Source organism: Rhineura floridana, chromosome 7 (assembly GCF_030035675.1).
Source record: "Rhineura floridana isolate rRhiFlo1 chromosome 7, rRhiFlo1.hap2, whole genome shotgun sequence".
NCBI classification, from domain to species: domain Eukaryota; kingdom Metazoa; phylum Chordata; class Lepidosauria; order Squamata; family Rhineuridae; genus Rhineura; species Rhineura floridana.
The window spans coordinates 92560015-92576246 of record NC_084486.1 but is presented as its reverse complement, the minus strand read 5'-3'; the positions used below and the strand labels follow the sequence as shown (position 1 = coordinate 92576246).

General features: G+C 41.9%; 1 protein-coding gene across 2 annotated transcripts in view; it reads right to left on the bottom strand.

The window, feature by feature from the left end:
- Positions 1-11906, bottom strand: part of PPP2R3A (protein phosphatase 2 regulatory subunit B''alpha) — a 64923-nt gene extending 53017 nt beyond the window's left edge. The window contains exon 1 of one of the 2 annotated variants that reach the window (XM_061636500.1): positions 11568-11906. The gene's annotated coding sequence lies outside the window, so the exon portion shown is untranslated. Of the gene's footprint in view, positions 1-11151; positions 11436-11567 lie in introns of those variants that run through there. The other variant, XM_061636501.1, reaches the window with a different exon arrangement.
- Between the last annotated feature and the right edge of the window lie 4326 nt (positions 11907-16232).

Below are 16232 nucleotides of genomic sequence, written 5' to 3'. Positions count from 1 at the left end.
TCTTAAATTTAGCCGGCATAAAGTACACCAGATTCAAACTTCATTCAGGAGTGAAGCTACTGCTGGCTAATCCTGGCAGAGGGAAAACAAGACTAAAATAGAGTCTGAGTTTGAAAAATTGAAATGGACTGCCTTCAAGTCGATCCCGACTTATGGCGACCCTATGAATAGGGTTTTCATGGTAAGCGGTATTCAGAGGGGGTTTACCATTGCCTCCCTCTGAGGCTGAGAGGCAGTGACTGGCCCAAGGTCACCCAATGAGCTTCATGGCTGTGTGGGGATTCGAACCCTGGTCTCCTAGGTCCTAGTCCAACACCTTAACCACTACACCACACCACCCTTTTTTGCTGGTGTAAGTTCAGCCAGATTGCAAGGTCATGTGATTGAGCTGAACGGAGTTAGGATCCAGCATAATTCCCTACCCCCATCACTGCCACTCCTATGGAACACCAATTTTTTGGGTGCTTACAGTTATAAATTATGCCAGTCTCAGCTCAGCTGGATGAGTCCTGGATGAGCCAGGATAAACAGATTAAGCTGACATACTGTGTCTCCGGCTGAGTGTCATGAGCCCTGTGGAAGTTCCTGGAGTGATGATGATGAAGAAGAGGAAGATACAGGATGGGACTCAGGGAACGGTCCTAGTGCTTTGCAACAAGGAAGGCTTGTTGAAGGCTTGAAACAGAAGGCTTCAGCACTTCTGCAGAATTTTGTGTCACCTGTAAGCTGATCCATAAAGTGCTCTAAATTGAAGTGTTTCATTAAATATACTGGAGAAAAATACACCAATAGGTCTGAGTCTGATTCAAACAGGCTTGGCCAGGGCACTGAGCTGGGATGAGCAAATTATGCCAGCATAGCCCTGCTGAGCTACAAACCAACCAGCTGAGCTGGATATCTGCCAGATCCTAACTCACTCATCCCAGTGGTTCTTGGGTTTGGATTGTGCTCTACAAGGTGTTTCCTGAATTGTCATTTTAAAACTGTAACAGACTTCAGATTCTACCATGCCCTCTATTGGCAACATTTTTTACTCTCTTCCCACCCTTTATTTCTTATTTATTGGTTGACATCTAGCTTGAGGAAGAGCTCTGTGAAATTAAAGAGCTTGCTCACTGCTTTGTGGTTTTTGGTCAAAGGCAAAATAAAGGCATTGTGTTATTGTCCCTATTTTTTTTTCCTGATGGCTGCCTGGGAACTAATTGCTTATGGTCTCTTCTTACTAATTTTTTTTAAAAGTTACTTATTTATGTAGTACACTTCTATTCTGCCTTTCTTCTATCATGGAGTTCAAAGCAGCATATATAGGCTTTCCATGCTCTTCCAATCCAGACACTGCCCAATCCTAAATGTGTTTAGCTTTAGCAAGGTGGCTACATCATATGCTCTCACTCCCTTCTTCCAGTAATTGCCAATTGTTGGTTGCAGCATGAGCAATGCATGAAGTGAAGGATTGCATGCTTTGTTGAGGGTAAAAAAAGTATTAAGAGAGAGGGCAGGGAGCAAAGACAGTAGTGGCAGATGAAGGGAGAGGTAGATGAAGAAGAAAAGTAGGAAGATAGTGCAAAGGAAGGTGGTTTGTATTTGGTGGGAGCAAGACATGAGGAAGGAGGACTACAGTGTAAAGGCGGCATGGTGGCATGTCACGGGCCAGTAAAACGTCCATAGCCAAGAAGGATGAAACTGCACCCAATCCAGGCTGCGCACACATTAGCTTTGTGTGGCAGCGACTCTGGAGTTCACGATGAATCTTCTGCTTTTTCTTTTCAAATGCTCTACATGTTCACAACTGTTTCTGCCATGTTAAATATGAACCATGGAAGAAGCCAAAGAAAAGGAAACTGAGAAAGAAACACAATAGTGTTATATATTGAATTCCAAGGTAAATACAACATTAATAAATACAATATATGCAATGTTAATATATGCAATATTTGCAAAGATCAGTGTTATTATTATTGTTCTTTAGACAATCTCAGGTGTGTTACATTTTTTTCTGGGCAAAGAAGAACAAAAGGAAGCAGAAGTGGGGATGGTATCCAAGTCTAGAAATTGAGATATCAGATTAGGAATCTATTGATGTGAATGCAGATCTTCATTTTTGTGCTGAGACATCAAATTTGTTTTATTTAGTTGGTATTATTGAGCCTTGTAATTTAGACATTCTGGTGAATTAACTTGAAAATAAGAAAAAACCCACCTAGAACTCTTTTCTATAAACCAAGGGGAGCCCCATGAAAACTTGCAATCTGAACATTCATTAAAAAACCCTTTGATCTAAGGCTGTAGGCAAGAATGCAGGCATACTTTTTGGAATATTTGAATTGGCTCTCCTTTGGGGAAACACATTTTCTACCATCCACTAAAAGTAGTTAGAAGTAGCTAAACTGAAGACCACTCATTCCCAAAATTACTGTTGTTGTATTTTCTGTATGATTTCTTTTGGAGGTCCTTCCCCACTTATAAACAATTTTTATTTATTTATTTTGAAAATGAAATGGACTGCCTTCAAGTAGATCCCAACTTATGGCTACCCTATGAATAGGATTTTCATGGTAAGCGGTATTCAGAGGGGGTTTACCATTGCCTCCCTCTGAGGCTAGTCCTTCCCAGCTCGCTAGGGCCTGCTCAGCTTGCCACAGCTGCACAACCCAGCCCCTTCCTTGTCCGCAACTGCCAGCTGGGGGGCAACTGGGCTCCTTGGGACTATGCAGCTTACCCACGGCTGCACAGGTGGCAGGGCATGTAATCCCTGAGCCACTCACTGTGGGGGTGATCTTTGGCTGGCCCTTGACACCCAGGAGACACAGGGGGATTTGAATTCACAGACTCTGGACTCCCAGCCAGGCTGTCCTCCCTATTTTAAGAATGTATAATCCATACCTTCATCCAAAAGTGGATTTCAGAGTGGTATACATAATAATTTAAAATATACAGTAAAAAATTAAAACAATATTGATAAATTTAAAAACAAAAAACCAAATTGAGAGTAATAAAACTCATTCAACCAGCTAAAAATACAGTAATTTAAAATGCCAGAGCAAATAAAAACTTTTTAACCTGCCACTGGAAATAATACACTGTCGGAGCCATGCATAACTACCTTGGCAGGGCATTTCAAAGTGGGGGTCAGTGTCACCACAACGACAGCACTCTCTTTTGTATATGCATAGTATACGTTTCCTATAGACAGAACACAGAGAAGGGCCTCCTCTGAATCTTACTGTACAGGACAGGTTGATATGGGAGGAGGGACTCTTTCAGATATTTAAGCCGCAAGCTGTTTAGGGCTTTATAGGTAAGTACCAGCACTTTGATTTGGGGTCGGTAGTGAAAGGATAATCAGTGTATAGTTTCTTCAGAACCAATGAAATATGGCTCTATTTATATAAACCAACCAGAATTCTTCCAGCCAAATTCTGAATTAGTTGAAGCTTCCAAAACATTTTCAGATACAGCCCTATGTATAATGAATTACAATAATCACGGAGGTTACCAGAGCATGGATTGCAGTGGCCAGGCTATCCCTGTCCAGGAAAACTGCAGCTGATAATCCAACCAAAGTTGGTAAAAGGCACTCTGGGCCACTGAAGCCACTTGAGCTTCAAATGACAGGATCAGATCAAGGAGCACCACCAATCTGTATCCACTCCTTCCTTTCAGTGCCTGCCATTCTCCTGGGTCTATAATATACCATTATAGAAAGAATTTCATAGTCTGAAATTAATCTGTTATACAGCTGGAATCTTGATTACTGTGGGCAGCTGAACATTTAAACTTCCACAGAATGAGTAGAAAAAACATCCCTGGCTTTTTACCAACTCTTTTAAAATAATAATAATTTAAAAAATTAAGAAACAAAGCATATACGACTACCAGAACAGGAAAATAGAAGAGTCAGCTTATTTCAGGAGCCCCACAAACTAATGTAAATTACTCTTCCACAGTACCTAAAACAAGAATTATGGAAAATTATTATGGACACATAAAGCACACACACATAAATTCCAGTCACAGTTGAGGCATATTTCATATTCTGTTGGCCATTGTAAGCTCTACGAATTCACCAGAAAGAGTTGGCTCAGTATCATAGCTACATCATACAATATGCTACATGAAACTCCAAAGATCTCCATGACTTGAACAGAGAGTAACACTGTTCTAGGTCATGTTCAGTTTGCATGGAACACTGGTCAGCCTTGTTGGCCCAGCTGTTGCTTTATATTTATTTATTTATTTATTCTACTTATTAGTCGCATATCTGGCTGAATTGTCAGCCACTCTAAGCGACGTACAAAACAGAACATGTAAACATCAAAACATTAAAAGACTAACAATAAAAACTAACAATAACATTAAAGCAACAATTTACAGTTGTAAATTCTCTGAATGCATTAAGTGGTATATAAAAATGCTAAAATACTGGTCTGTTCCACTATTTAAAAGAAAGGTATAGGTGTGTAACAAGTCACTATATAGATTAAGGGTCCCCAGCATACCATCCATGAGAGTCACCCTACCCCCCTTCATTGTGTCCTTGGATATAGGGTGGTTACTTTTCAAGGGAGGGGGGAAAAGTACAGAACTGAAGCTGGAAGATATGTTTTCTCACTTCCTCTTTCAGCTCAACGTTTTTCAAGGTTCAGATTAATTCTACTGGATCTGACTTTATACCCAGATCCCCTCAAAAAAAAAAAAGAGTGTGTGTGTGTTCCCCATCTCTGTATGTACAGGGGACTGATCAGAGAGAGAGGGGAAGAGAAATGATGATGAGTCAGTAATGTCAGCAGTAGTTCTTCAAAGATTCAACTGGCAACTGTTGCTATAGAGCATATATGGAGAAAGGTAGTTTTAGTATGTAGCTAACCTCCAGCCAAGAGCCATTATTGTTGCCAGCCATGTGCAGTGCAGTGCAGGGCACCTACAACAGCAGAGAACAGCTGGTGGCAGAGCTGCAGAATACCGTTTAAAGTTAACTTTAACCGAAGTAGCACAACATACTGTCAATAACTATTATTTTAATTATATCAGTAAAGTAAAATGTTATATAAAAGTACTCAGTTAAATGCATCAAACATGTTTTGTTCCTTTTACCCAGTACAAATAAGCTTTTAGGACCACAGCTTGAGTAAATTTTTAGTTTCCATCCAGCCCCAGAAGGTAGTTAATGTATCTAAAGATTCACAAAAGAAAAAGAAAATAAGTTGCACTTTTGAAGATGTTGAACAATCCTTTTAAGACTGTTAAATAAATGAATTCAGTTATGTCACTGTCCTATAGTTTCATTAGGTTAAGCTAGTTCTGTACAAGACAACAGGTTGACTTAAGGATAGACAGCAGAGGAAATAAGTAAACACATTTACAGGAAAGAAATAAATGATCTTGCATATAAAAAGTTATTTAGAGTCATTTTGGAGCATGCCCTAAAATGTCCCTGTAGCTACACACTGCAGGATAGACTGATAAGAGGACAAACGATTGTACACAGCCTTTAAAGAACATAAGAACCTGCTGGATCAGGCCAAACGCCCATCCAGCACTCTATTTTCACAGTGACCAACCAAATGCCTATGGAAGCCTACAAGCAGAACAACAGCACAACAGCATTCTCAGTAAGCTTCCAAAGAATCCCCCAGTTTCTAGAAGCATAGCTTAAAAACACTGCGCTCTGTAAACACTGAAGCCTTGGATTGTTTCCTACCTGTGTGACACAGCTCCTAATTTCCCAAGCCTAATGCAATCACATTTTTTCCAGGCCTGAACCCAAACACATGACCTGAACCCAAACACCATTTGAACTATGTGCATATTAGAGGCTTAAACACAGTGAGGCTGTTTTTTCTCACTGCGTTTCAATTTGAATTTTGCAAATCCCAGTGTCTCCAGCTGCCCACTGTCTGTACTGGGGTTCCCCACTCCTCCCCATACCCCAACTCCTGTTGGTGGAGCTTTCATCCCTCCAACTCCAACCCCCTGGAAACTATCTTTAAATAGTCAAAGTGAGTGAGAGGAGATAGATCCCCCTCTTCTTGTTTACAGAGACTGATGGTCAAAGATGAACACAGATTAGGGTTGCCAGGTTCAATCCCTGAGACTGATCCTGTATCTTTAGGAGAAGAGAAAGTCAGCCAAGTGCAGGTGTTCTTGCAACACTGTAATGGGGAAAACCACAAGGTGGAATTCTCCCTTCCCCCTCCAAAACTTTTAAAGATATAGAAGACCTCTTGGTTGCCAGGCCCAGTCTCAGGGATTGAACCCGGCAACCCTAACACAGATCTCTCCCTCCACGACCACCACCACCTCATTTTAAAACAAATGAGACTTGCAATCCTAACCGACTTACCAGGGAGTAAGTCCCATTTAATTCAGTGTGACTTACTTCTGAGTAGACACAGGTAGGGTTGCAGTGGGTGGGAAATGGGATGCTCTCCGTTATACACACCCAGGAAACGTTTCCACTGTATACACCTGGGATTCTCCACTCAAACAATTTTAAAGTCGGAGTAAGGGTGAATTTGTTTATACCACAACAAAATGCAGGATGTCAGAAGAAACCTGTGGATTGTGCGTAATTGTGGGTGAAGTCGCATGGACCCAGATTCAAAGAACATGGGTGACTGCATTTTAAGCCAATAATGTGTCCCCACCCCCTCTTTCATATTACATCTGTTGCCTATTTAACCTCATATCTTCTTGCTTCTACACAAAGATACAAAGCACAACTTCTAGACACACCAACTAAAATCCATGCAAACCCTCAGGCTTAACGTTCCTTAATATTCACCTTCTTTCTTCAATTATAATTGGACAGAGAATGTAACAAAGAAGGGGGGGAGAAAGCAACTATTATAATTCACTGGGACAGTGGTTCCCAAACTTTTCCCCCCAGGACCATTTGGAAATTGCTAAGCGTCCTGGTGGACCACATAAGAATTTTTTCCACCGGCTGTAGCAATTATAATGTGCTGTGCTAGATGCAGTATTATTTTTAATTGTATTTTATTGCTTTGTTTCTTTCTTATATTGTATTTTATTGTATTACAATTTGCATTCCACAGAATTCAAATTGTAATACAATGAAATACAATATAAGAAAGAAAAAAAGCAATAAAAATACAATTAAAAACCAATATGAATATTTAACATGGACATGCCATGGACCACCTAAATGAAGCTTGCAGACCATAGGTGGTCCATGGACCACCATTTGGGAACCTCTGCTAAGGCTGAAATTTTATTTTATTTTATTTCTCAGTCCTTTTATCCATTTCAAATATGATTATATTAATGTTATCTTTTACATTTAAGTAAAAAAAGTTAACCTTTAAAAGCAGAAATTATGGGATACAGAATTTATGCAATAACACAGATTATGAGATATGATCATTGTTTCAAATGAAGTATCCAGTTTTTGTTACTTTTGCCAAAAGAAAGGTAAAACAACTAGTAATTCTGTATGTAACATCAGTATTTTTATGAAGGAGATGTATTAGCTAAACAAACTATTGATCAACGCAGCCCTTAACACTGTATTCCCATTCTATTAGTTGCTGTAGTTTATGGGAGAATATTGTAACAAAATACAATTAATAATTCAAACAACTGATTACCTCTCTCACACAAAATTTTAGTGTTGGAAAGCAACCCACTTACTACTACTATGTGCTCTCCAGTCAGGCTACTTATGATGAGGGCCATAGGCTATGAACATTTCTCACTGTAGCAGTTCTATAATCCTCTGTGCGACAGTAGCCATTAGGTAGCATGGATTTCAGATATAATGTATGATTATATGCACAAGTGAACCAAATGCTCTTAAAACAACAACAATTCTTATCTTCACCCAAAGGTCCCAGGACAGATTACAACAATTTTAAACTACAGCATTAAAAACAACCTAAAAACACAAACTAGGATGGGTCCTAAAAATATACATCTCAGATGTCAAAGGCCAGGATAAAGAGGTACACCTTCAGCATTTGCGTAAAATTGTACAATGAAGTTGCCAGATACATCTCAGTGGGGAGGGAGTTCCACAACTTAGGGGCTACCACAGAAAATGCCCTCTCCCCCCCCCAGCTTCCAAGGATGTTGGAACTACCAAAAGGACTCCTCTGCTTATCTCAATACCAGAGAGGATCTGTAGGGAGTCTTTCAGATATTTGGAACCTCAATCATTTTGGGCTTTAAATACACAAGTGTGAGCACCTTGAATTGGGCCCAGAAATGAACTGGCAACCAAAATCAGTTTAAGCATATTGAACTGAATTAAGTCAGCTCCTTTTAACTTTACTTTAGCATCTCCATAGGACAGGAAACAGTTATTATACACCAGCCAAGGATATTTCACTTCTGTAATGCTACTATTTCCCTTTCTCTGCAGGATTGCATTGATATAATGATTGCATCTAGCTGCTAGGCTACTTATTTTCCAACAAGTAATCCCAGTAATATTTCAGTCCACATGCAAAGTCAAAAATTGCACAAAACGTAAGAGCGGTAGCAGAAAATGCTGAGATCACCAGTGAGGTATGTTTGTCTACTAATAATCTCTGACTCAGTAGAAAATGTAGACAGGAGGTCATTGCAGCCACAAGATATTTGCGCTTTTAATCTGTTTTGGTGATAGCCATTACCACAAGAAATGCTGTGAGTGCAAAAAGATCTTAAAATGAAAATTATATTGTTAACTCGTGATTTAAAATTAAATGAGTCTTAATACTTTCCACTCCTGGAACACTGCAGACATTTGTCTTCCACAGTGAGCAGCTAAATGTCCCTTGCACCAGAATGATGGCTACTACTTTTTTGCTACTGTTAAAAGTACATAATTTAAAAATATTTACATAGACCACCTTTCATTGAAAAATGATTCCATGGTGGTTCACAACAATGCAACAATTAAAAATACAGTTCTAATAATAGAACACTTTTCGTCTGCAATCTTTGATTTATGTGTTTTATTGTAATCTCACAAGAACCAAGTCTCGTAAGACCTTATATTTCTCATTTTACAGATAAGGAATTAAAGCTGAGAAACAGTCCCTAAAACTCTCTGCATGACCCCATCAAATAAGTACAAGCTGAACCTGATCATCTGGATCCAGATCCAGCTCTATACCACAAAAAATGCCACAAGAGTCTTTTGTGTATGTGTTGACTCTAGCAGACTATCCCTCTGGAACTGCTTCTACTTGATAGTGAAGTGTTTACGTCACATACATGGAGTGTGTAACACACATACTATCTCATTTCCCACTATTCATTTGTCAAGTCCACCCAAACTAGCTACACTAATGTAGTACCTAGCACTCTTCTCTCTCTAGTGGCACCCAAAGTCTGATAACCAGCCTGCTTATGCAAACCAGTCTAGCAGGAGATCCCACTGGGACTCTGACAAAAGGGTTTGCATTATTATTTCAAATAAAAGTATCAAGGAATTGCTATCAGTTTTAATTCAGTAACATGTAATTATAAATGTATGTGCTGCAAGTGACTCCAGAGATGTGTCTTATTTTGGGAAAGTGACTTACCACTTCTGGTCTGAGGGGAATGGCAGAGTATTTGTCCACATCTTAATTTTGGCAACTAAAGTAGTTGTTGGACAGAACTGAGTTGAAATTGTGGGTTAGGGTCATCTTGGGTAGCTGAAATAAATAGACTGAAGGCAGTGTCAAGGGTTGGCATGGTGGGGCACCTGACAAGGGCCCACAACCTGGCAGAGGACCCATCTCTGACCTGAGATGCTGGGCCAGTTTCCTACTTCTCAGTGACAGAAGTGCCTGGCAACAGCAAACACCTTGCTCCTCCAAGCAGGTTCATATCAAGGAATTAAAAGGTGCCTCAGAAGTCCCTGCAACGTTCTCAGGAACCTCTGGGATGAAGGTCTATTCCTTGTTGGGTAGAGTAGAAATACAATCCATATCTTTTTAGCCCTGATGCTTATTGGATTCTAAGGGTGTTATTTCTCAGCCCCTCTTCTTAGCATCTCTCAAACTGGGAAATGGGTGACTGCTCTAGAGGCTCCTGGGATATCATCAGAGTCTGTGGGTGATCATACATTTCCAAGGTTGAGAGATGCCTCAATGGAGTGGCACAGCAATTTCATTGGGCTCCAAGAAGCCCAAGAGATATTTTTCTCTGTGGCCTCCAAACCTGTCTGCTGAGGGGAAATGGGAGATGTTTCAGAGAACACTGCAAGTTCACGTTTCTGCTGTAAGGGACCCCTAAAAAAGGCAAAGCACCAATTATTTCATGGGCTTATTAGCCTCACTGGCATCAAGGGGGCTAAAAAGAGCATGAAAAAGTTGCTGCTGTCCTCCAGGCATCAATCTCAATAGGAAATCACTCAGAGTCCTTGCAATATAGGCAAGGATGTAGTCATCCAGGGTCTCAGGAGGTCTTAGAGTAGACCCTTTACATTTTGGGGAGCAGAGTCCCAGCAGGGTCCCTATGTCTCCAGCATCCTATGAGCCAATCAGCATGAAAGGATGTGTTAGCCACTGAGAAGAGTGTTCTAGTATGCTTCCTTGTCCTTTCCTGATAATTGGAGCTAATCAGAGTGAAAGGAGATGAGTCAGCCACTCAGAAGACTCTTCTCAGTAGTTAACACACCCCTTTTATGCTGATTGGTTCCTAGGGATGTCACTTGTTGTGAGAGAATGCATTAACAAGGATAGAGAAGCAGAAAGCAGTATTCAAAGCTAGCCAGGTTATTCTATAATATAGGTTGTAAAATCTTAGAAGGGGTGTGGCTGTAATTATCATTAAGAGACCCTGCACTTCTGAATTTGCCACTACACTACTGGATATAGCTTGGTAAAAGGGAACCCTGATGCAGAGGGAGTACAGGTACCCGTGAATATGTAAAACGGAGCCGCAGTGTGTGTGTGAGACAGACAGACAGACAGACAGAGAGCAGCCACAGGTTTGTATGTGTGAACAGGAGACCCAATGGAAGAAAAAGAGAGTGCAAGGGAGCCACGACTGGGGTGAGGGAAAGGTAGGAAGAGATCTGCGATGGGGGGTGAATGGGTAAAAATTAAAAAGAGGAAGAGAAGGAGAGAGAAAGAGTTCTGGTGATGACGTGGGAGAGAACTGTGTAAGGCAGCTGCAATGGGGGGGGACAAAAAAAGGAGAGGTAATGGGCACCTGTGCTCGAGGGCCCACAAAAACCTGCAGCCGGCCCTGACCGAGGGGCAAACCGACTCCGCTCCCCCACTCGCTAAGAGTTATAAACAGCTCTGGCTCCTTTCCTGAGCCACGGCTGTCACCGGTTCACCCAGTGGACACAGGAGCTGCTAGGGACAGCTGAGGCTCTGAAGCGCCCATGAAGGCGTTAGAAATTCTTGAGGTGTCGATTATTTCGGCCCTGGCCGCTCCCTCTTTCCCCTCTCGCTCTCGCCGCCTCCTGTCCCGGCTAAAACGCAGCATGGCTTCAGTCAGAGACTGCGGACAGGGAAGGAGGAGCTGCCTCTTCCGCTCCAGTTTCTCAGTTAGTTGGGAGCATTTAATAAACAGTTGGCCGTCAGTGCCTGAGGCGGCCGGGACAGTAGCTTAGCACCTACCCGCCGCCGGGGTGACTCCCTCTCCCATCCTGGGGCGCTCTTCAGATTCAACCCTCCGCCGTCCTACACCCTTCTCGGCTGAGGGAGGCTCTGCCTCTTTCCTCTCCCTTCCGTACAACGAAGGGGGCGCCTACAGAGCGCGCTGAAGTGAGAATGGGGAGGGGAGAGGCGAAGGCGGCGGCAGTTCCCTGCCAAGAGGAGGGCCGGGCCGCGGGTACAGCATAACAGAGCCCTGCTTGACTCCAAGGCGGGAGACTTTCATTTTAGGGCCAGCTCCCCCCGCATGTCCCGCCTGAAACTATTTCAGTGTCTCATAGCTGTCCGTGTCTTAAATGCTAGGCAGCGGTGGGACGGGGGGGGGAGTTTATAAAAACTTTGCAACCGAGCCCTGCCTTCTTCGCTTGTTCCATGCAAAGGAAGGGCCGCAGGCAACCGCCCTCTCGGGGCCTTGAGAATTAGGCAGGCAGTTCTTTTAGAGTTCAGGCTCTTAGGTGGGCGTTTAAACAAAAGGTCAGCGCAACGCCCTCGATAGCAGAAATGTGGAGTTAAGCTTGAAGAGCGCGCTGTTGCCGAGGAAAGTTTTAAAAGAATTATGGTGGTTCTTGAAAGATTAAGAAACCAGAAAGGAAAGGAAAACAATTTATCGTTTTATTATCCACTTTTAAATCACATGCTTGTGGAGCTTTGAGTCAAGATTGTGGAGCCCTTGAATCTGGCATCTGTGAAATGCCAAATGCAGTTTCCTAACTCTTGACTCCAGGGCTATTCCAGTTCTCTTCCCATACAAAATACACCCGCCCCACGCTATTTGACTTATACTTGCTCCACTCACCGCACACATCTTGTGTACTCACTGGCTCCTTCCCCACAGGACTGGTCAGCTCCTCCTTTATTCCATTCAATGGTGTATATACAGTAGGAACAAGGAACCTGGGTTTCATTTAGCATTGTATCTTGAAATAAGTCTTGGGCTAGCCCAAATAATACATCCATGCTACCAGGAGACGGTAATTTATGCAGTGCTCTTGAAGCCCCAAAGCCTATTTTACTACAAAGTGTTCATAGTGCTTCCAAGAATCCAACTGTTCAGAGGAACTGGAATTTGAGCACCAATCTTGACCAAAATATGTAAGCTTTGGGCCAGCTCAAGTTCATTCCACTGGAAGGCTGTTCCTAGCAGCATGTCCATCTCAAAGCACCTCTTAACTAATAAATGTTCATTTTTCATTTATTTATTAAAATTACACCACTCCCACCTTGCAGCCAAAGTACTTAATATGGATTACTTTTTACCATAATATATGCACATTCAATTTTTAGAACAACAAAAAATGCACACAATCTCATTTTCAAGTTTAGGAGTGAACAAAACTGGATAAATGAGTAGTTGCACCTGTCTTCTGAAATCATCAGTTTCAGAAATTGTTTTAAGTAGGATCTCCTACATAAACCACTATTTTTATTTCTGAAGTTGATTCACAAAACATTGTTACATGCTGCCACTTCCCCAAGCAGTGAAAAGTTCTATGGGCATTGCCAGTGTGATGTAGTGGTTAAGGTGTTGGACTACGACCTGGGTAGACCAGGGTTTGAATCCCCACACAGCCATGAAGCTCATTGGGTGACCTTGGGCCAGTCACTGCCTCTCAGCCTCAGAGGAAGGCAATGGTAAACCCGCTCTGAATATCGCTTACCATGAAAACCCTATTCATAGGGTCATCATAAATCGGAATGGACTTGAAGGCAATCCATTAAATTTTGTCATTTTTAGTTTCCTCTGACTGAGAAAAGGCACTCCTTCAAAGGCAGCAGCAGAGAGAGCAACTGGACTGAGGGATGCTTCAGCCAATTCACAGCTCTTTATCTCTGTCTAGTCTCCCAGTTCAAACTGCACATCTGCCTTCTGCTGACTTACAGCCTGTTTTTAGCCTTAGGTGTGTTACCTATAGGGTGGATTCTAGGCCATCAGGAAAGCATCCACATTCATTAAGAAACACAAAATCTATTTTGCCAAGCCACTGACTTTCACCACACAATACCTATAGTAATTTAAAGTAATCAGTGTCAAGAATAGCAAACTTTGGTCAAGCTGAAATGGGTCAACCAGAGAGAATTCTGGGAGCTTGTGGTTCCCTAGGACACCCTACTGGGGGAGATCTGCGGCTCAGTACCAGAGAGACAATTTGCAACCTTGCAAGAAGATGCAACTGAACCTTAGCTGTTATCCCTTATTGGCTTCCTGAGATCAAAAGTCAGGAAGAGGGGGTGTTGTAGATCAGGACCCCTGGGTAAGGCTGTCTAGCCCCCTTATCTTCAAAGGTTTCAAAGGAGTGGATCATGGCAGGGGCAGAATATGACTATTTGCCTCCTCCCCTCCTTGTTGACCGATAAACACAAAAATGAAGGATGCTCCTTCAGTCTTGGTTCCCTATTTCCATCTACTCGACTTGCCTGAAGTTTTACAGAAAAGCCGTTTGGGAACCAGGCTATTCTACTGTAAGTATAGGATCTTAGCTTAGCAAGTTCTTTATTTTCTTTTGTCTGTATTGAACCTCTCACCTTTGACATGCTAATGTATCTAGTGTAACTCATCTGAGGGTGATTGGCTTTAAGGAAACAATTGTTGTTCTCTTTTGTATATACTTTTATTCTCTTTTAAATAAACTACTCTTTTATAAATGGTGTGTATTACTTGGACTAATGATTCTAAATCTAGTCTTTGACTCCGGATGCTACTGATTACTGTTGGTAATCCCTTTGGAACTCACATAGGTCTCTGATATCCCCTCTCTCAGAGGAATAAACCAGGAAGAGGGGTGGTGGCAGTACTACCGGGATTTTAATCCCAAAGGAGGGATAGTTTGCCTGAGAAGCACAGACCCAAAGGTGCTGGGACTGTTCTCGGAAGCAAAGAACCCGCATTGGGACACTGAGGGCAAGAGACCCCAGGGGGAAAATTCTTTGACAATCAGGATAGGGCAAACTGCAATAACAAAGAAAGGAAGATCAGGCAAAATCATAAATAACATCATCATGATAGCTAGTTTTTCAGGAACCCTATTGGTCAGGAAGATATTCTACCTATATCCTAGCTCATTTTCCATAGCAGATAGCAGATCGAGGCAGGGAGTGCTCATGGCAGTCTTGTGGCTTGTGAGAAATTGCTATGTCAGGATCTTTTGCCTGGAACATTATTTGCCTTTCCACTTCAGGTGTAGCAAACTGTAATAGTGGATTTCAAGTAGCCCTGTTTGTCAAGATCTTTGTTTCAAACAGTTGTGGGGAACCTTTCACCCTCAAGATGTTGCTGAACTACAATTCCCATCATCCCTGGACATTAGCCATGCTTTCTGGGGCTGATGGGAGTTGTAGTTCAGCAACATCTGGAGGGCAAAAGGTTCTTCACACCTAGTCTAGACAATAGCAGCTTCTCCAATTCAGAGGTGGCAAAACTAGATGGAAAGTGCTTATGTTAGTTTTATGAGTAGTCAGAAATTGAAACATGTTAGGATCTCTTACAATGCTATTTCTCAGACCATGTGTAGCAAAACTGTCACAGCTGTTTTTTTATCATTTACACATTTACTTGTCAGGATTTCCTATATTAGCTTGTTCTCTACCTTAGGCATAGCAATATCATACAAAATGTACTTGTGCCAGTCTATGATTTGATAGGAACTGCTACCTGCCAAGATCTGTTATCTGGAACTCAGTCTGCCACTCTGTTTCTGACATAGAAAATCATGATTATGGAATTTTTAAATGCCCTGTATGTCAGTATCTGGTTCTGGGACAGTGTCTCATTTTCTAGTTCAAGCACTGAAAAAAAAAAGTTTGTGTCAGTCTCGTGGATTAACACAAATTGCTACATGTCTGAATCCTGGAACAAAATCTGCCTTTCTGGTCCATATGTAGCAAAATTTTAAAGTTGGCTTTTAAAAAAAATTACCTACTTATGCTTTACCTCCTCCAGTTAATCTGTAGCAAACGTGTGTGTGTGTGTGTGTGTGTGTGTGTGAGAGAGAGAGAGAGTGAATAAGTGAGTGAGAGAGACGTTCTTGTTCTAGCATAAAGAGTTGTGACTTAGAAATTGCAACATATCAGGATCTCCTTCCTGGAACACTCTAGTCAATGCATAACAAGAACAACATGTCTGATTTTTTTTTTAATGTCAGGAATATCTAAAACAGATGTGGCATTCTTCTGCTAGCGCTACATGTTGTGAGAAATTATATGTTTTGATAAATTGCTATTTATCTGGCTCTCATACCGGGAGCTCTCTAGTCTAGGTATTGTATACAGCAGTGTAACGGCAAATTCAGAAGTGCAGTGCCGTTATAATAGTCGCACCACACCCCTCACATCCATGCTTCCTATTCCACTTTCCCTCATCTCCCTTGTTCTCCCTGTTGTCTTGCAAGTCCAAACTCCACTACAACAGATGTCCTTAGGAGCCCATCAGCATGAAAGGGGAGGCTGTTTGTTAGCTACTGAGAAGAGTCTTCTCAGTGGCTGACTCTCTTCCTTTGGCTCTGATTGGCTCCAATCAGCACAAAAGGACAAGGACTCTTCTCAGAGGCTAACATACTCCCTTTTCATGTTGATTGGCTCACAGAGAAGGACCTGGCTGGGCCCCTGCTCCCAAAAAAGCAACAGGTCTACAAC